Source organism: Anomaloglossus baeobatrachus, chromosome 3, assembly GCF_048569485.1.
Source record: "Anomaloglossus baeobatrachus isolate aAnoBae1 chromosome 3, aAnoBae1.hap1, whole genome shotgun sequence".
In the NCBI taxonomy this organism is placed as follows: domain Eukaryota; kingdom Metazoa; phylum Chordata; class Amphibia; order Anura; family Aromobatidae; genus Anomaloglossus; species Anomaloglossus baeobatrachus.
Window position 1 is genome coordinate 657,533,158 of NC_134355.1, and position 22,396 is coordinate 657,555,553.

Here is a 22,396-nt window from a genome sequence, read left to right on the forward strand (position 1 = left end):
CCTTGTTGCCTTTTGTAGCTATCTTCCTGCTCTTGCTTTTCTCCTGAGTCTCTCTTTGTCTATTTCTGTGTATTTGCAGTGTGTCAGAGTTTTGGTTTTCCCTTGTTTGTCTTTTTCTGTGTTGCCTTCTCACTCCTGCTCCTTCTTTCCATAGTAGAAGAGGGGAATCAGATTAGTTCTGGTCAGGAGCATAGCAAGGGACGGGACTCAGGCATCTGCACCATCAGGAATCACCCTTAAGTTAGGGATAGCCTAGAGTCCCCTAGCGTGAGGGACAGCATAGGAGCCCTTTGTCCCTCACTATTCCTGAGTCACATTGTGACATACAGTTGAAACCAGAAGTTTCCCTCCGCTCTCTAATAAGACACATCTGCAGGTTTTTCCCTCGCTCTCTATAAAGACACATCTGCAGGTTTTTCCGTCCGCTCTCAATAAACACACATCTGCAGGTTTTTCCCTCCGCTCTCTATAAAGACACGTCTGCAGGTTTTTCCCTCCGCTCTCTATAAAGACACGTCTGCAGGTTTTTTCCTCCGCTCTCTATAAAGACACGTCTGCAGGTTTTTCCCTCCGCTCTCTATAAAGACACGTCTGCAGGTTTTTCCCTCCGCTCTCTATAAAGACACGTCTGCAGGTTTTTTCCTCCGCTCTCTATAAAGACACATCTGCAGGTTTTTGCCACCACTCTCTATAAAGACACATCTGCAGGTTTTTCCCTCCGCTCTCTATAAAGACTCATCTGCAGGTTTTTCTTGCGCTCTCTATAAAGACACATCTGCAGGTTTTTCCCTCCGCTCTCTATAAAGACACATCTGCAGGTTTTTCCCTCCACTCTCTATAAAGACACATCTGCAGGTTTTCCCTCCGCTCTCTATAAAGACACATCTGCAGGTTTTTCCCTCCACTCTCTATAAAGACACATCTGCAGGTTTTCCCTCCGCTCTCTATAAAGACACATCTGCAGGTTTTCCCTCCGCTCTCTATAAAGACTCATCTGCAGGTTTTTCCCTCCGCTCTTTATAAAGACACATCTGCAGGTTTTTCCCTCCACTCTCTATAAAGACACATCTGCAGGTTTTTCCTCCACTCTCTATAAAGACACATCTGCAGGTTTTTCCCTCCACTCTCTATAAAGACACATCTGCAGGTTTTTCATCCGTTCTCTATAAAGACACATCTGCAGGTTTTTCCCTCCGCTCTCTATAAAGACACATCTGCAGGTTTTTCCCTCCGCTCTCTATAAAGACACATCTGCAGGTTTTTCCCTCCACTCTCTATAAAGACACATCTGAAGGTTTTCCCTCTGCTCTCTATAAAGACACATCTGCAGGTTTCCCCTCCGCTCTCTATAAAGACACATCTGCAGGTTTATCCCTCCACTCTCTATACAGACACATCTGCAGGTTTTTCCTTCCGTCCTCTATACAGACACATCTGCAGGTTTCCCCTCCGCTCTCTATAAAGACACATCTGCAGGTTTCCCCTCCGCTCTCTATACAGACACATCTGCAGGTTTTTCCCTCCGCTCTCTATACAGACACATCTGCAGGTTTTTCCTTCCGTCCTCTATACAGACACATCTGCAGGTTTTTCTCACTATCTGACATGAAATCAGAATAAATCTTTCCCGTTTTAGGTCAATTTGGAATCAAAATTATTTATATTTCCAAAATTAAAGAATTATGAGAGGGAGAGAATATTTTATGACATTTTTATTACTTTTTAAAAAGTCGAAAGTTTCCCTCCATCTCATTAGTATTTGGTAGCATCGCTTCACGCTTCACGTCCGCAGCCTTGTGAGTTTTACACGTTCTAATCATAGCATTTCTGTATGCAAGGTGTCGATTCGTATTGAATTGATGATGCCCTGCAACTTTGTAATTCACTTTTTTCTCTGTCTCGTTCCATTTTCGAGATAAAAATGCTAACTCTGTTGTTTTCCACCAGGTGGCGCTATAGGTGGTTTCATTGTGTAGCGCATGGCTAGTTTACTATACCTAGACACCACTTCTATGCCTATAGCTGCCGCCGTTCTCAAGTTAATGGCGGTGGACAGGATATGGGTGGACACACTGTATACAGATGTGTCTTATCTTAGTTACTTGAGTTATGAATTTTTTACATATACTTCTGTCTCAAATACTATGATGCAGTGAAGTTTCTGTGACTAGTTCATGCTCCTTTAGAGGCTTCTTTTAACTGCTGCTTAGCCAATATGTTACGCCAAAGCGTGAACAGGAAGACAAGGGTAATGATGGGAATGGAATAGAAGGAAGGCCCTGGTGATAGAGAGAGGGGAGAAAAGACATCTCCTGCCACTCACTTGAGTCTGCACCCTACTTTCCCTAATGCCCCTATGCGGGTCTTTCTCCCCATCACCATGCCTAGGCCCTTGTTTGCCCTGAACTCATGCTGGCTAGTGAAGAGGCCAGCAAGAACACTAGTCTCACCACTGTAATAGTACAACACAAGGTAAGAGAGACAGGCCGAGGGAAAAATAGACACAACAAGGAAAACACTCCAAACTACTCCAATACAGCTAAACAGCACAGCTGCAATAGTCACGACTCCTCAGCTTCTTCCAGAGACAGGCTCCTTCCAAAGTGGTCAGCATAGAATAAGAATCTATAATCAACGTTAGATGGTAAAACACATGACATTTTATTGTGAAGGGGAGTGCTCACAAAAGAGCTGCACCTGAGAATAAAGCTGCAAAGGACAACCAGATAAGAAAGACTCCTTAACCCCTACAGCACAATAGGCGTTGTGACCTTCTGGTCCTAGACTCGCTAGAGGTCTCCCAGAGCTGGACACACCCAAGACACAAGATTCATACACTCTATTGCACTTTCCCTGTCTGAGCCTTTCTGTTCTCCTTCACCATGTATAATCAGTAATAATATAGTACATGCATCTAGATGAGCAGCAGTTCAAATCAGCTTCTAAAGGAGCTTGGGCATTGAAACGGCAATGCATCATACTGTTTTGGAGCAAAGGTGGTAAAATAAGTTAAAGTTGAACCTGTCACTAGAGTCATGCTGCCTGAATAATGGTCAGTATGAATCAGAGCTTGGCTATAGGTTTACAGTCGCATATGTTCTTCTCTGAAAGGCTGCAGCGCGTCATGACAAGCCGCCCAGACACTAAAGCAATAGACCTGACTTGTCCGGTGTGGTCTCTAGCCGGCGTCTCGCCGCCCTGTCCATCAAAGTTCATTTTAATGAATAGATCTTGGAATAATAATAATTTCCACAATTGGATGTGTTTAAAAAAAATGTTCCTGTGCTAAAATAATCTTATATATGTGTCCCTGCTGTGTACTATGTAATGGCTGTGTCTGACCGTACAGGGACATGGTCTGATCATACCACATCTCCTGGGCCAGGGAGGAAGTAAAAAGTATACAGACATTACCAAACAGGATCGTAGCTGATTCTTTTTGTGAGGTAAAACATTACAGCACGGTATCATAGCTGATTCTTCTTGTGACGTAAAACATTACAGCACGGGATCAAAGCTGATTCTTTTTGTGAGGTAATGCATTATAGCAAAAGATCATAGCTGATTCTTTTTGTGAGGTAAAACATTATAGCAAAAGATCATAGCTGATTCTTTTTGTGAGGTAAAACATTATAGCACAAGATCATAGCTGATTCTTTTTGTGAAGTAAAACATTACAGCACGGTATCATAGTTGATTCTTTCTTTGAGGTAAAACATTACAGCACGGGATTAAAACTGATTCTTCTTGTGAGGTAAAACATTATAGCATGGGATCATAGCTGATTCTTTTTGTGAGGTAAAACATCATAGCTGATTCTTTTGACGTTAAATATTACAGCACGGGATTATAGCTGATTCCTCTTGTGAGGAAAAACATTATGACATGGGATCATGCGTGATTCTTTTTGTGAGGTAAAACATTACAGCACGGGATCATAGCTGATTCTTCTTGTGAGGTAAAACATTAGGTCATGGAATCATAGATTATTCTTTTTGTGAGGTAAAACATTACAGCACAGGATCATAGCTGATTCTTCTTGTGAGGTCAAACATTACGACATGGGATCATAACTGATTCTTTTTGTGAGCTAAAACATTACAGCACGGGACCATAGCTGATTCTTTTTGTAAGGTAAAACATTACAGCCCGGGATCATAGCTGATTCTTTTTGTAAGGTAAAACATTACAGCCCGGGATCATAGCTGATTCTTCTTGTGAGGTAAAACATTATGTCATGGGATCATAGCTGATTCTTTTTGTGAGGTAAAACATTACAGCAAGGGATCATAGTTGATTCTTTCTTTGAGGTAAAACATTACAGCAAGGGAATTTAGCTGATTATTTTTCTTAGGTAAAACATTACGGCACAGAATCATAGCTGATTCTTTTTGTAAGGTAAAACATTACAGCACGGGATCATAGTGGATTATTTTTGTGAGGTAAAACATTACGACTTGGGATCATAGATGATTCTTCTTGTGAGGTCAAACATTACGACATGGGATCATAGCTGATTCTTCTTGTGACGTAAAACATTACGACATGGGATCATAGCTGATTCTTTTTGTGAAGTAAAACATTACAGCACGGGATCATAGCTGATTCTTTTCGTGAGGTATAACATTTCCCTGTCTATTTTTTTTTTTTTTATTTTCTCAAAGAAAGAATCATTGGTGATCCCGTGCTCTAATACTCTTTTGCTTCCTCCCCTGCCCAGGAAATGTGGTATGATCCGATCATGTCCCTTTACAGTCAGACACAGCCATTACACAGTACACAGCAGGGACACATATAAAAAAAAAGATTATCTCAGCACAGGAACATTTTCTTAAAACACATCCAATTGTGGAATTTATTATTATTCCAAGATCTATGGATTAAAATTAACTTTGTGAGAAAACCCCTTTAAGTATATTTCAAAATGTATATATATATATACATATATATATATATATATATATATGTATATATATATATATATACTGTATATATTCGGTGCTTTTAAAAAAAATGTTACTGCAGCTTCTCAAATTACAAATTTAGTGCATTTTCTGATGTTAGTAAAACCCTTGCAATTGAAGTTGCAATTCACAACACGACCACTGGGTGGCCACATATGGACACATATAGCATAAACATCTCCAAACAGAGTATCGTGAATATTGAAGAAAAAAAAACTGTCATCTTTTGACTCAAGAGTAAAAAGACACATCTAAGCCAAAACCAGGAGCGAAACACAAACAGAGAAATTCTATAAATAAAAGTTGTGAAGTTTCGTGCTTCGGTGACCGACATTCTCACTGTAGGTGTAAAAAGTGTCGAAAAGAAACACAATAAATTCCTGCCGGTCAGATGTAAAGGGTTAAATAAAGGGCAGTATAAAGCGAGCAGTGATTGTAACACAACGTGACCGCTGCGCCGCCACACACGACTTATTCAGCGCGAGGAGAAAAGCCACAAATGAGCCGCTATTTAAAGACTTTCACTCCTAAAAATGTTCAGGGATTGGAAGGACACACAAGGACAAATGAAGTGAAAGCGCTGATTGTGTAACCCCTGAGCTGCCGGAGAGGACTGAAGCATCTCGTCCAGGACTGCGGGGAGGCGCTCCCACCACGGGGATGTTTATATACATAGAATCTGCAACAATTTATGGAAAATTGTCCCTAAATAGGATATGGTTGGGATGAGCTCAGCAGCTAAAGGGAAGGGAAGGGGACCCCTGTCTCTAGGGAAAGGGAAGATGGTGACCCCTGACCAAATCTACTGCTGGTCCCTGGGGTCCCTCACCACCCTAGATAGGTTCCGCACCTGTCGCGGGCGGAGGAGGGGACGCTGCGCTCACCCACTGCTCGGGTCCGGCTGCTGCTGCTGCTCGGTGGTGGCTCGAGCGGTGGGCCGGATCCCGGGGACTCGAGCGGCGTTCCTCGCCCGTGAGTGAAAGGGGGGTAGTGTGGTTTGGGGATATTGTCCGTGACGCCACCCATGGTTGTGGTGAGGTTGTGACACCACCGCTGCTCTGGACGGGGATCCCGGGAGCGATGACAGGGAGCAGCTTGGATGTTGGTTCTCCCCTCCGTGGGTAGGGGGGTTGGTTGTCCCGGGGCCCGGTGAGGGGTAGGGATGGCAGGCGGGTTACAGGGCCCGGTGAGGTGCAGGGTCGCGGGGGTAGCGGCACACGGCACGGTGGTACTCACTCAGCCAGTAATTTACACGGAGTCTCTGGTCAAACAAACGGCTGGATGGACGGGTCCCACAGACGGCTGCGGTTGTTCTCCTCCCGGCAGGTTGATGGTGACTGCCTTTCCCTGCACCTGTGTTGTGTTCTCGGTTCTGGTGGCTTCCCACCGGTAACCCGCTCCCCAGCTTAGATGGAGGCTGAGGGAGCCCCTTTTGCCCGCAGGCTCTGGCCCTGGGAACTGTAGCCTTGGCGGTGACTGTGTTTCCCTTTATGGTTTGAGCTGTTGCCTTCTGTCGGGACTTGGCTGCTGGGAAACCCCGGAGGTTCCCTTCGCTAACGGATTTGACCGGTTTTACAACGACTCCTAGCCTGGTCGGGGTCCGTAAGCCCTGCCGGATGGTGCTGGCTTCTCTTTGCTCTCCGATCCGGTACCGTCGGGCCACCGCCCGTCCCCGGTCCTTACGGTTCGCTCCAATCAGCCTCTCCTGCAGACGGTCACCACCGTCTGCCAACCTTGCTGTATGTGCCCGGGCCACGCACCCGGACACCGTCAGTCTCCTCTACCACTTCACTTCACTACTCCTCAACTCCTCTCCAAAACTCATCTCGCTCATTTTCCCGCCTCAGGACTGTGAACTCCTCGGTGGGTGGGACCAGCCGCCTGGCCCACCCCCTGGTGTGGATATCAGCCCCTGGAGGATTTCGTGTTTGGCTTCGGTGTGCCTAACCGGGGTGTGGGGTGTGTTGGTGTAGTTCTGTGATGACCTGGCTTGTCCAGGGCGACACACACCTATGCGCTGAGCAGGATACCTGACCCTAGGTATCCTTAGTGCTGGACCCTAAATAGGGAATAACTGGGAGTCGCTCAGCAGCTAAAGGGAAGGGAAGGGGACCCCTGTCACTAGGGTAGGGGGAGATTGTGACCCCTGACCAAACATACAGATGGTCCCTGGGGTCCCTCACCACCCTAGATAGGTTCCACACCTATGCGCCGAGCTTGATACCTGACCCTAAGTATCCCTAATGCTCGGTCCTAAATAGGGAACGGTTGGGACGAGCTCAGCAGCTAAAGGTAAGGGCTAGGGGACCCCTGTGCTGTGTCTAAGGAAGGGGAAGATGGTGACCCCTGACCAAATCTACTGCTGGTCCCTGGGGTCCCCTCACCATCCTATATAGGTTCCACACCTATGTACTCAGTCGAATACCTGACCCTAAGTATCCCTAGTGCTGTGCCTTAAATAGGGAAGGGTTGGGATGAGCTCTTTGTTAACCCCACTAAACGCTAAAGGAAGACACATGGAGGACACACGGGGGAAAAAGCATGAACTACTTATCCACAGATGACTCAGGCAGAAGTTCAGAAACGATACTACAGATGAGAGCAAGCCGCCTGCTTGCAACCAAAGCTGGAAGGAAGTGAATGATATCACCAGCATCAGTCCAGGGAAGAAGGGAGTATTTAAGCGCCAACAGAATACTGATGATCAGCAGCCGGATGAAAGGCACGCTCCTGCTGGTTCCAAAAGGGGGGCAGATGAAAATTCAGCAGGAAAGCCGTGACGCTAAACCACTAGGGGGCACAAGTTTGCAAGAAGGATGTCAGGCACCTAGGTATAATGAGGTGCACGACCGCTAGAGGCCGCAAGTACCCTAATGGGAGAGGTCAGCAGAGCAGATTAGTCAATAAAATTGAGTCTGAAGCCAGGAGGTAACGTCAATAGAGAGAGAGCGAAAGAAGCCAAGGGTCAGTAGCCAGGAAGGAGCGTCAATAATCGAAGAGAAACTGAGACAAGGTCGGGGTACAAGCCGGAGTCAGAGGCCAAGAGGACACGTCAGGGACCAGGGAGCTGAAGGTCCGGGAAGCAGAGAGTTCAGTCAGAGCAGGGGAGGAGAGGGAACGGGGAACGGAAGTAAGGTAGTAGGACAAGATAACAACCATTCACGGAAACCAGAAACATACACTGCGAGGCAGGAACTATAACTGGCAGCGTTCCAGGTGAAAAGGCTCCAAAATAAGGCAGAGCAATCACCCAGAATGAGGCACTACTGAATAGTTTCCTCCAGCCGGGCCTAGAACCAAAAAAATACAACCCACACAAAACATATAGGCTCTGCAAGAAAGCAGAGCCACCAGAAAGGATCATGATAAAAGCTACCTATACCAACGAAGTTGGAACAATAGAAAGTCAGGGAGCATTTTGCGCAACCAAACATTGTGACCTTCTATTGTCAGAAACCACATGACTGTCTGTCACCCATGACACACCCGTGAGAATACTACTTCATGTAACATGCAGTGTCCTGTCTGCTTTCTTTTCCTTACAGATGGCCCTATTGTTTAGGGTGGGTCCAAAAATTATATTGTTTCCGGTACAAATTCTGTGCAGATTTCACTGCAAATACCAGACAGAATGAAGGTTCTAGAGATATGGCAATCCGCAGTTCGCTCCATTTTCCATGAGGATGAGATTTATGCATCTAATTCAGATGACTGTTACTAAAATCTATGGCTGACTTCACCTCTATTATTATTTAACCCAGGTAGATTTAGCACCACAAGGACACCAGGGACATCGGAACAAGATGAGGTTCAATAAAGCGGCCCAACATGACTCGCTGTACAATGAGATAAAGTTGTATTTTACCATCAGGACTTTCTCTTAAAAAACAACCAAACAATTAATTTGATTTTTTTTTTTATTTTGATTACAGCTTGCCCCAGGATGAAGTAAACAGGTGAAACGCAGGAAATCCAGGATGAAGCAAACACGTGAAACTCAGGAAACCCAGGATGAAGCAAACAGGTGAAACTCAGGAAACCCAGGATGAAGCAAACAGGCAAAATTCAGGAAACCCAGGATGAAGCAAACAGGCGAAACTCAGGAAACCCAGGATGAAGCAAACATGTGAAACTCAGGATGAAGCAAACAGGCGAAACTCAGGAAACTCGGGATGAAGGAAACAGGCGACACTCAGGAAACCCAGGATGAAGCAAACAGGCAAAACTCGGGAAACCCAGGATGAAGCAAACATGTGAAACTCAGGAAACTCAGGATAAACCAAACAGGCGAAACTCAGGAAACTCAGGATGAAGCAAACACGTGAAACTCTGGAAACTCAGGATGAAGCAAACAGACGAAACTCAGGAAACCCAGAATCAAGCAAACAGGTAAAACTCAGGAAACCCAGGATTAAGCAAGCATGTGAAACTCAGGAAACCATGGATGAAGCAAACAGGCAAAACTCAGGAAACCCAGGATGAAGCAAACAGGCAAAACTCAGGAAACCCAGGATGAAGCAAACAGGTGAAATTCAGGAAAACCAGGATGAAGCAAACTAGCGAAACTCAGGAAACCCAGGATGAAGCAAACAAGTGAAATTCAGGAAACCCAGGATGAAGCAAACAAGCGAAACTCAGGAAACCCAGGATGAAGCAAACAGGTGAAACTCAGGAAACCCAGAATGAAGCAAACAGGTGAAACTCAGGAAACCCAGAATGCAGCAAACAGGCGAAACTCAGGAAACCCAGAATGAAGCAAACAGGTGAAGCTCAGGAAACTCAGGTTGAAGCAAACAGGTGAAGCTCAGGAAACCCAGGATGAAGTAAACAGGCGAAACTCAGGAAACTCAGGAAAGGGCAGAAGTTGGTGTGCCACCGCATGCTTGTGATCAGGCCGGGGTCACATAAGCATATAAAAAATTGGTCCAATTTTCATCTAGAAAAGTGGGACGATTTTTGTCTCACTTGTCATCTATGTGCTGACCGTGTGCAATCCATATGCATTCTGGGTTTTTTTTGTTTGTTTTTACATTTATAGTCTCCTATGCTAAAGAATTGTACTGTGCCCGTAAAAATCGGATGCTATACTGCTATACATGCTGTGATTTTTTTTCCAGACAGATTGTCAGTGAACAAAACTAGTTCATTGGCACTGCCCCTTTGAATAACATTGGGCCTAGTGCTATAAGATAAAAAATTGGATAGCACTTGTTATATTTATACGGTGTGAACGAGCCCTCAAAAATGTATGTCGAAAAACACGGTACGCCAGCTTTTACATGACCCTGGGTTTCGCTTTTTGGCTTTTTCAGGGGCAAATTTTGATTTTGGGTATGTTCATATGAATGGTTTTTTGGTCTGTGGTCAATGTTAATCCAAGTGTTTACTCATCAACTGTTTTCCCACATAGACCAATAGTCACAGTTGATAGTTTCAGATGTGTTTTTGGTGAATCTCTCCCATCGGTCTCAATGATGCACAAACCCTCCCCAATAAACGTATTGTATATGGACAGATACATAAAAATGGACACTGGAGGACCTGGAGTCAATGGGTGATACCGGTCTGTTAGTAATGTAGATAGATATAAAAAGAGAAATAGATAAAGTATTTTTCCTAGGAAATTATTAAACATATTTTGTTATATGCATGTTTATTTCCCTAGTATGTATTGGAACAGCACAAAAAATAAACAGCAAAAAAAAGGCAAATTGAACATAATGTCACACAAAACATCAAAGTTGTTGGCACCTTTCCAAAATTGTGGGTAAACAACTTTGTTTCAAGTATGTGATGCTCCTTCATTCTCACCTGTGGGCAATATGAAAATCACACCTGAAACTAGATAAAAATGGGAGAAGTTGACTCAATCTTTGCATTGTATGTCTGTGTGTGCCATTCTAAGGCTACTTTCACATCAGTTTTTTGCAATCAGGCACAATCCGGATTGTGCCTGATGCAACAGATCCGTTTCAGAGTGTGCAAAAACTGATGCGACAGATCCGGTAAAAAACAGATCCGGTTGTTTTTTGTTTTTTTTTAAAGCTGAGAGACCCCGTCATCAGCGCACACGCGGGCACTCCCGCACGCATCATCCCCGCACACACCCCGGCACTCCCGCACGCACCATCACTGCACATACACCGACACTCCCGCACGCATCATCCCCGCACACACCCCGGCACTCCCGCACGCACCATCACTGCACATACACCGGCACTCCCGCACGCATTATCCCCGCACACACCCCGGCACTCCCGCACGCACCATCACTGCACATACACCGGCACTCCCGCACGCATTATCCCCGCACACACCCCGGCACTCCCGCACGCACCATCACTGCACATACACCGGCACTCTCGCACGCATCATCCCCGCATACACCCCGACACTCCCGCATGCATCATCATCACCGCACACACCCCGGCACTCCTGCACGCACCATCACTGCACATACACTGCCACTCTCGCACGCATCATCCCCGCACACACCCCGACACTCCCGCATGCATCATCATCACCGCACACACCCCGGCAATCCCGCACGCATCATCATAACCGCACACCCCGACACTACCTCAGTGACATAACCGCTGACAGCGCGACTCCCTCAGTTGCTGCGTGGAGCTGATAGAGAGCGGCGGTGTTCCACAGCTGCTCCTGCCAGCTTCATGTAGCAGAGCTGAAAGCGTCGCGGGACCTCGTGGATTATGTCGGACCTGGAGGGGTATTTGGGGATTTTTAATAAAATGGTGAAAGAGGGGGTTTTTTTGTCCTTTATTCCAAATAAATATATTTTGTTGGGTGTATGTGTTTCTTTACTTTCACTTACAGGTTAATCATTGGGGGTGTCTCATAGACACCTCCCATGATTAACCCCTTATTACCCCGATTGCCACTGCACCAGGGCTATTCGGGATGAGCCGGGTAGAGTCCCGGGACTGTCGCATCTAATGCATGCGGCCATTCCGGGCGGCAGCTGGCTGATATTGTTAGGCTGGGGGGCTCCCCATAATGTAGAGCTCCCCATCCTGAGAATACCAGCTTTCAGCCGTGTGGCTTTACCCTGGCTGGTAGCAAAATTGTGGGGGACCGCATGCTGTTTTTTTTTAATTATTTATTTATTTATTTTACTGCAAGATATAGACCTGCCCATGGGCGAAGTGGTTGGTTGCAGTCAGACAGCTGTAACTCTGCGTGGGGGCGTGTCTGACTGCAACCAATCATAGGCGCCGGTGGGTGGGGAAAGCAGGGAATACGAGATTGAATAATGGGCGGCCGGCATTTTCAAATCAGGAGAAGCCGCCAGAAGAGTGTCACAGCCGTGCAGCGCCGCGCCCGTGATCGGTGAGTGGGTGAGAGTGAGTGAATGAGTCAGTGAGTCAGTCAGTGAGTGTGAGAGAGACTGGGGCCACACAGGGCACTACTGCGATGCTCGCATAACACTCGGCTAACGTTGGCAGCACAACAGGAGCTGAGTGTCATGCTAGTTAGTGTCCCTGCATCTGCGGTCCGACCGTGCGAACGGACCACAGCTGTGGGGGGGCGGGCTGGCATGGAGGAGGGGAAGGTGGGATTTATCTCCCTCTCTCCTCCGTAGTCGGCTATTGCCATTCTCGCTCTGCACTCGCGGTACACCGGTGTACTGCCAGTGCAGTGCGATTTTTCTCTCGCCCCATTCACTTGAATGGGAGCGAGAGAAAAGAATCTCACATTACACCCGCAGCATGCCGCGATTGTTTTCTCGGTCCGATTAGGGCTGAGAAAATAATCGCTCATGTGATCTGACACACAGGCTAATATTGGTGCGCGTGGAATGCGATGTTTTATCGCACTCCACTCCCACCGATTTTCTTAGGCCAGAAAATCACTTCTGGGCATGCTCAGAAGAAAAAAACGAATCCGGTACATGCTTCCGGCGATTGATGCATGCCACCGGATTCGGCGTGCATAGACTTTCATTATGCACCATGCCGCACAGCGCCGCACCCGGCGCTGTGCGTTTTTTTTTATGAGACAAAAAACGTTGCATGAAACGTTCCATGCGGCCACCGCATTCATTAATTAAGCCGCATCCGGAAAAACCGGATGCAACGCAAGGTCATCAGGCACAATCCGGCGACAATACAAATCAATGGGGATAAAACAGATCCGGTGCCAGATCCGTTTTACCCGTTTTTTTCCGGATTGTGCCTGATGGAAAAAAACTGATGTGGGAAAGTAGCCTAAGCATGGAGAACTGAAAGAGAAGAAGAGAACTGAGCCCGGATCTATTTCCCATTGACACCTGTGGAGAGATATTGAAATTGCTGTTGTAAGAAGATGCCTTCAAATATGAGAGACCCAGAGCAGTTTATAAAGAAGAGTCCAAAATTCCAGCTGAGAGGAGGAAGAAGCTGTGGACGGGTAAAGGAGGCGACTGACTGCAGTTATTTATTCCACAGAGTGTGCAACCAAATATTAAATTGAGTGTCAACAATTTTGTCCAGAACATTTTTGGAGTTTTGTGTGAAATGATGTCCAATTTGTCTTATTTTCTATGTTATCTTTGGATTGTCCCAATATACACAAAGGAAATAAATGTGTGTGTAACAAAATATGTGGAATTGCAATAATTTTCTGGGAGAAATACTTCATTTTCTCAAACAATGTCAAGGGTGCCAATACTTTTGGCCACAACGATAGATAGATAGAGAGATAGATAGATAGATAGATAGATAGAGGGATAGATAGATAGATAGATAGATAGATAGATAGAGGGATAGATAGATAGATAGATAGATAGATAGATAGATAGATAGATAGAGGGATAGATAGATAGATAGATAGATAGATAGATAGATAGATAGAGGGATAGATAAATAGATAGATAGATAGATAGATAGATAGATAGATAGAGGGATAGATAGATAGATAGATAGATAGATAGATAGATAGATAGATAGAGGAATAGATAGAGGGATAGATAGATAGATAGATAGATAGATAGATAGATAGATAGAGGGATAGATAGATAGATAGATAGATAGATAGATAGATAGATAGATAGATAGAGGGATAGATAGATAGATAGATAGATAGATAGATAGATAGATAGAGGGATAGATAGATAGATAGATAGATAGAGGGATAGATAGATAGATAGATAGATAGATAGATAGATAGATAGATAGATAGATAGAGGGATAGATAGATAGATAGATAGATAGATAGATAGAGGGATAGATAGATAGATAGATAGATAGATAGATAGATAGATAGATAGATAGATAGATAGATAGATAGATAGATAGATAGATAGAGGGATAGATAGATAGATAGATAGATAGATAGATAGATAGAGGGATAGATAGATAGATAGATAGATAGAGGGATAGATAGATAGATAGATAGATAGATAGAGGGATAGAGGGATAGATAGATAGAGAGATAGATATAGATAGATAGATAGATAGAGGGATAGATAGATAGATAGATAGAGGGATAGATAGATAGATAGATAGATAGATAGAGGGATAGATAGATAGATAGATAGAGGGATAGATAGATAGATAGATAGAGGGATAGATAGATAGATAGATAGATAGATAGAGGGATAGATAGATAGAGATAGGGATAGATATAGATAGAGAGATAGATAGACAGATAGATAGATGGATAGAGGGATAGATAGATAGATAGATAGATAGATAGATAGATAGAGGGATAGATAGATAGATAAATAGATAGATAGATAGATAGAGGGATAGATAGATAGATAGAGGGATAGATAGATAGAGATAGGGATAGATATAGATAGATAGATAGATAGATAGATAGATAGAGGGATAGATAAATAGATAGATAGATAGAGGGATAGATAGATAGATAGATAGAGGGATAGATAAATAGATAGATAGATAGATAGATAGAGGGATAGATAGAGGGATAGATAGATAGATAGATAGATAGAGGGATAGATAGATAGATAGATAGATAGAGGGATAGATAGATAGATAGATAGATAGATAGAGGGATAGATAGATAGATAGATAGAGGGATAGATAGATAGAGGGATAGATAGATAGATAGATAGATAGATAGATAGATAGATAGATAGATAGATAGAGGGATAGATAGATAGATAGATAGATAGATAGATAGATAGATAGATAGATAGATAGATAGATAGAGGGATAGATAGATAGATAGATAGATAGATAGATAGATAGAGGGATAGATAGATAGAGGGATAGATAGATAGATAGATAGATAGATAGATAGATAGATAGATAGATAGATAGATAGATAGAGGGATAGATAGAGGGATAGATAGAGGGATAGAGGGATAGATAGATAGATAGATAGATACATAGATAGATAGATAGAGGGATAGATAGATAGATAGATAGATACATAGATAGATAGATAGAGGGATAGATAGAGGGATAGATAGATAGATAGATAGATAGATAGATAGATAGATAGAGGGATAGATAGATAGATAGATAGATAGATAGATAGATAGAGGGATAGATAGATAGATAGATAGATAGATAGATACATAGATAGATAGATAGATGGATAGATAGATAGATAGATAGATAGATACATAGATAGATAGATAGATAGATAGATAGAGGGATAGATAGATAGATAGATAGAGAGATAGATAGATAGATAAAAGATTAAATTATACATGGATAAAAGTGTGAAATATGATAGAGAATAGATAAATAATGGAAGCCATGATGGTAGCATGAATGGAAACAATTATTTATTACCAATAGAGGCATCTTAAAGGGGTTTTCCAGAAATACACAGACAACATCAGCTATTCTGATACCATAGAGCTCACTTCACATCATTAAAATAAAAAATAAAAGTAATAGGCGCAGGCGGGGAATGTAATGGAGTCGGAAAGTTGCACAGATTAGTAAACTCATGTATACATTAAATCTTATTTTAGGGAATAGAACAAGTCTGACTTTATTTTTATTTGTTGATTATTTACATAGAGTTAAATCTTTTCTTGTAATACATCTACAGGGGAGAGATGACAGAGACTGCTGGAAATGAAAAGCTGAATCTTCAGTATGTAAAGGGAGCTGCCCCTTTAAGACATATACCTTAGACCCACAGAGCGCTATTGAAATAAATAGTAGGACTTGATATTTTCATCTGGCAAAAACATAAATATAGCTTAGCGGGAATATAGTAGACAGTGTAACGAGTTTATTTTAGAGGAAGAAAACATACCACTCCAAACCACTTCCAAATTTGTAATGAGTCTTTAAATATTGATACATTTTGGGTGGCAATGCAGCTTTATATATTTGGACGGTCTTTTTTTTTCATATAATCTTTTCATAGAAACCTATTTCAGAGGAGAGTTTATAAAAAGCTAAATGCTAGGAAGCAAATCCTGTATATATATATATATATATATATATATATATATATATATATATATATATATATATGTATCCCCAAATGCTCCGTACTGCAGGGACGGCGCAGAGTAAATAAATACATTAACTCCAGGTTTATATTAACAGTTATAGCTATGTATACATCTATGTATACAGATTTATTTATAGCAGAACCTACATATTATGTAATTATATATAGAAATAGACATTGATTGGTTGATTGACTGATTTGTGAGGACTCCCAAAATATTTTTGTAAAAAAATAATTAAAAAATATAAAATAAATAAATAATAATAATAAAAAATATCTATATTTTTTTGTTTACAAAAATATTTTGTTATATATACATATTATATATCTGTATATATAATATTTTATATATATATATATATATATATATATATATATATATATATATATATATATATATATATATATATATAAATATTATATATATTTATTATTTTATATGTATATTACAAAATATTTTTGTTAAAAGATATATATATTACATAATATTTATATTATATAATATATATTATGTTATATATTTTTATTTATTTATTTATTTTTACTTTTAATTATTTTTTTTACAAATATATATATATATATTTGTAAAAAAAAAAATTAAAAAGAAAATAAATAAATAAAAATATATAACATAATATATAATATAATATTATATAATATAATATAATATATATTATATAATATAGATATATATTATATATTTTATATATATATATATTATATGCTTCATATATATATATATATATATATATATATATATATATTTTATTATTAATAAATTATGTTATGACATTATTATTCCTAATTAATAATATATTATATTATTACATTATTCTATTATTAATTGATTATATTATAGAATTATGTTGTTATTATTATTATTATTACTATATATATATATATATATATATATATATATATATATATATATTTATATATGGTAATAATAATAATATAATCATATTAAATAATTAATTAATAATAATGTAATAACAATGCAATAATATAATAAGATTAATAATATAATATAAGATATTACAAAATATTTTTGTAAAAATAAGAGAAATAAAAAAAAATAAATATATATACAGTATATATTATATTATTAAGCGTAAAGTGTACATGACTAGAGGTGAGCAAACTCACAAATGTTCGAGGTTGGTGTGTCCGTCCATACAAAATTAAAATCCAGTTTGGGACCGGACTTGAACCCGAACATCTGCCTGGATGCCCATATAAGTCTATGGGTACCCAAACATTGTGATGTAAAACAGTGGTAGAAAGAGCCAGGTGCATTAGAGCAGGAGCGTTAAACATAGCGGCCTTCCCCGCGGCGGTCACACTGCTTCCGGGTTCTCTCATTAACCCTCATACATATTCACTGCTTCCCCCACCTACCAGTAATAATGTGTCTCTCATTGGTTGCAGGCAGACCTCGCCCCCACTCTTTGTGACAGCATTTGTGATTGGTTGAAATTATACCAGCTGTCTGCATCCTTATAGTGGGGTAAAAATAAATAAATTTAAAAATTGACGTAACGTCCCCAAATATTGTGATACCCAGCACAGATAAAGCATATGTCTACAGGCTGCAGCCCCAAGCTGTGTGCTTATCTTGGCTGTGTATCAAAATAAGAGGGACCCCATGTGGCTTTTTTAAAAAATTATTTATATAAATAATTTAAAAAAACGACGTGCAGTCTCCTTTAATTTTTATACCCAGCCAAGATAAAGCCAACAGCTGGGGGCTGGTATTCTCAGTCTGGGGAAATCCATGATTATGTGGCCTCCCAGCCTAAAAATAGCAGCCTGCAACCTCCCAGAATTGTTGCATTCAATGGATTACGGGACTTTACTCGGCTCATCCCGATAGCTTACCCAGTCATATAGGCTGGATGTGAGGTCTATGCATCTTTCTCAGTAATACAGGCTGAATGTGGCGTCTGTCGGTCTCTCCCGGTAATATAAGCTGGATGTGAGGTCTTTGTATCTTTTCCACTAATATAGGCTGGATGTGAGGTCTGTGTGTTTCTCCTTTAATATAGGCTGGATGTGGGGTTTGTAGGTCTCTCCCAGTAATATAGGCTGGCTGTGAGGTCTTTGTATCTCTTCCACTAATATAGGCTGGATGTGAGGTCTGTGTGTCTCTCTCAGTGATATAGGCTGGATGTGAGGTCTGTAGGTCTCTCAATGGTAATATAGACTGCATGTGAGCTCTATGTGTCCTTCCCAGTAATATAGGCTAGATGTGATAACCTGTGTGTCTCAGTAATATAGGCTGAATGTGAGGTCTGTAGGTCTCTCCCAGTAATATAGGCTGGAGGTGAGGTCTGTGTGTCTCTCCCAGTAATATAGGCTGGATGTGAGGTCTGTGTGTCTCTCCCAGTAATATAGGCTGTATGGGAGGACTGTGTGTCTCTCCCAGTAATGTCAGGTTCTGTGTATCTCTCCAAATAATATAGGCTGGATGTAATGTCTGTGTATCTCTCCCAGTAATATAGGCTGAATGTGAGGTCTGTAGATCTCTCCCGGTAATATAGACAGGATGTAAGGTCTGTGTGTCTCTCCCAGTAATACAGGCTGGATGTGAGGTCTGTGTGTCTCTCCCAGTAATACAGGCTGGATGTGAGCTCTGTGTGTCTCTCCCAGTAATATAGGCTGGATGTGAGATCTGTGTATCTCTCCCAGTAATATTGGCTGGATGGGAGTTCTGGTCGTTTCTCTCAGTAATATAGGCTGGATGTGAGATCTGTGTATCTCTCCCAGTAATATTGGCTGGATGGGAGTCCTGGGCATTTCTCTCAGTAATATAGGCTGGATGTGAGATCTGTGTATCTCTCCCAGTAATATCGGCTGGATGGGAGTTCTGGGCATTTCTTTCAGTAATATAGGCTGGATGTGGGGTCTGTGTCTCTCCCAGTAATATAGGCTGGATGTGAGCTCTGTGTGTCTCTCCCAGTAATATAGGCTGGATGTGAGGACTGTAGGTATCTCCCAGTAATATAGGCTGGATGTGAGATCTGTGTGTCTCTCCCATTAATATAGGCTGGATGTGAGGACTGTAGGTATCTCCCGGTAATATAGACTGGATGTGAGGTCTGTCTGTCTCTCCCAGTAATATAGGCTGGATGTGAGCTCTGTGTGTCTCTCCCAGTAATATAGGCTGAATGTGAGGACTGTAGGTATCTCCCAGTAATATAGGCTGGATGTGAGGTCTGTCTGTCTCTCCCAGTAATATAGGCTGGATGTGAGGTCTGTGCGTCTCTCCCAGTAATATAGGCTGGATGTGAGCTCTGTGTGTCTCTCCCTGTAATATAGGCTGGATGTGAGCTCTGTGCATCTCTCCCAGTAATATAGGCTGGATGTGAGGACTGTAGGTATCTCCCAGTAATATAGGCTAGATGTGAGGACTGTAGGTCTCTGCCAGTAAAATAGGCTGGATGTCAGGTTCTGTGTATCTCTCCCAGTAATATAGGCTGGATGTGAGGTCTGTGTGTCTTTACCAGTAAGATAAATGGATATGTTTCTCACTGTAGTATAGGCTGGATGTTAGTTATGTTGTTTCTCAGTTTAATATAGGCTGGATGTAAGGTCTGTGTAAATCTCTGTAGTATAGGCTGGAAGTGTTTTTACCCCTACTAAAGATTGGATGCAGGTTTTGTGCATTTCTCTCTTTTGTATAGGCTGAATGTGAAGACTGTATCTGGGATGCTTTATTCTTCATTAGCTGATATATCAGCACAGCTTCTATCCTGCAGTTTTTTACCCTTCATGTACTTTCTTACATATCTGTAACCTGATTTCTCTGCCCTCCCTGAGACTGTAGATACTTTCTCTCTTTTCTATTCTGCAATGATCTGTGTACAACTGCCTCTATCTCTAAGGGCTCATTCAGACATCTGCGCACATGGGTCCAATTTCGAACTGCAGTGCATGGACTAGCCGCCAGTCTCCCGACCCCAGTGTGGCAGTCTCATGAAAATATATAAAGATGTCACCCTCGGGTCGGAAGAACCACGGCTACTCCGTATATTGAAGTCCATGATCGCACCGACAAGTACGGGCGTCTGAAAAAGACATAAAACTAAGACAAGGGAGTGGGAACCCAGATAGAGCCATCAGGAGCAGGACCTCTGATGGATTTGTAATTTTTTTCCAGAGGTCAACAGCGCCTCGGCAAGACAAACATGGCAGAAACATTTTAGTGAAGACTAGTTATAAAGTTGCTTAACACTACATTTTGGCAGTAATCAAACAATGTCACAAGGAGATTTTCGCAGGCATCACCAATAGTCATGGCGGCATCAGGAACTATGGACACTATAAATTATGGCACTCTACCTGCTAACTTTTCTGATGTCTGTGATCAGAGCAGAGAGATGTAGGTGTCGACTCGACACACAGGTTTAGGCAGGCTAGCAAGAGTTAATTTCTGCTGGGCTGCTTGTTAGTCTCTTTGGTCACATGCTGTGGGGGGAGCCAATCACATTCACTCCACTCCTATATATTCTTGCTTGCTGGACTATTTCATTAATGCCAGCTATAGCTTCTCTATGCTGGTCTGGTGAGGTGTTGTGATCCAGATTGTTTTACATTATTGCTGTGAGTGGTTCAGGTGTTAACATAGGCTAGATATGTGAGGGCTGTGTGTCTCTCCCAGTAATATAGCCTGGATGTGAGCTCTGTGTGTCTCTCCCAGTAATATAGGCTGGATATGAGCTGTGTGTGTCTCTCCCAGTAATATAGGCTGGATGTGAGCTCTGTGTGTCTCTCCCAGTAATATAGCCTGGATGTGAGCTCTGTGTGTCTCTCCCAGTAATATAGCCTGGATGTGAGCTCTGTGTGTCTCTCCCAGTAATAGAGCCTGGATGTGAGCTCTGTGTGTCTCTCTCAGTAATATAGGCTGGATATGAGCTGTGTGTGTCTCTCCCAGTAATATAGGCTGGATGTGAGGTCTGTGAATCTGTCCCAGTAATATAGGCTGGATGTGAGCTCTGTGTGTCTCTCCCAGTAATATATCCTGGATGTCAGGTCTGTGTGTCTCTCCCAGTAATATAGGCTCCATGTGAGGTCTGTGTCTCTCCCAGTCATATATTCTAGATGTGAGGTCTGTGCGTCTCTGCCAGAAATATAGGCTGGATGTGAGCTCTGTGTGTCTTTCCCAGTAATATAGGCTGGATGTGAGGTCTGTGCGTCTCTCCTAGTAATATAGGCTAGATATGAGGTCTGTGTGTTTCTCCCAGTAATATAGGCTGGATGTGAGGGCTGTGTGTCTCTCCCAGTAATATAGGCTGGATGTGAGGTCTGTGTGTCTCTCCCAGTAATATAGGCTGGATGTGAGTCCTGTGTCTCTCCCAGTATTATAGGCTGGATGTGAGTCCTGTGTCTCTCCCAGTAATATAGGCTGGATGTGAGGTCTGTGTGTCTCTCCCTGTAATATAGACTGGATGTGAGGTCTGTGTGTCGTTGTTGTTTTTTTGTTGCTACCTCCCTGCTCTTGCTTTTCTCCTTAAGGGTGCTTTACACACTGCAACATCGCTAACGATATATCATCGGGGTCACGTTGTTAGTGACGCACATCCGGCGCCGTTAGCGACATCGCAGCGTGTGACACCAAGGAGCGATGATCAACGATCGCAAAATCATTCAAAATCAATGATCTTTGACATGTCGCTCCTTTGCATAATGTTGCAGGTATGATGTTGTTCGTCGTTCCTGCGGCAGCACACATCTCTTTGTGTGACACCGCAGGAGCGACGAACATCTCCTTACCTGCGTCCACCAGCAATGAGGAAGGAAGGAGGTGGGCGGCATGTTACGTCCCGCTCATCTCCGCCCCTCCGCTTCTATTGGACGGCTGCCGTGTGACGTCGCTGTGACGCCGCATGGACCGCCCCATTAATAAGAAGGCGGTTCACCGGCTAGAGCGACGTTGCAGGGCAGGTAAGTCCGTGTGACGGGTGTAAGCGAGGTTGTGCGCTACGGGC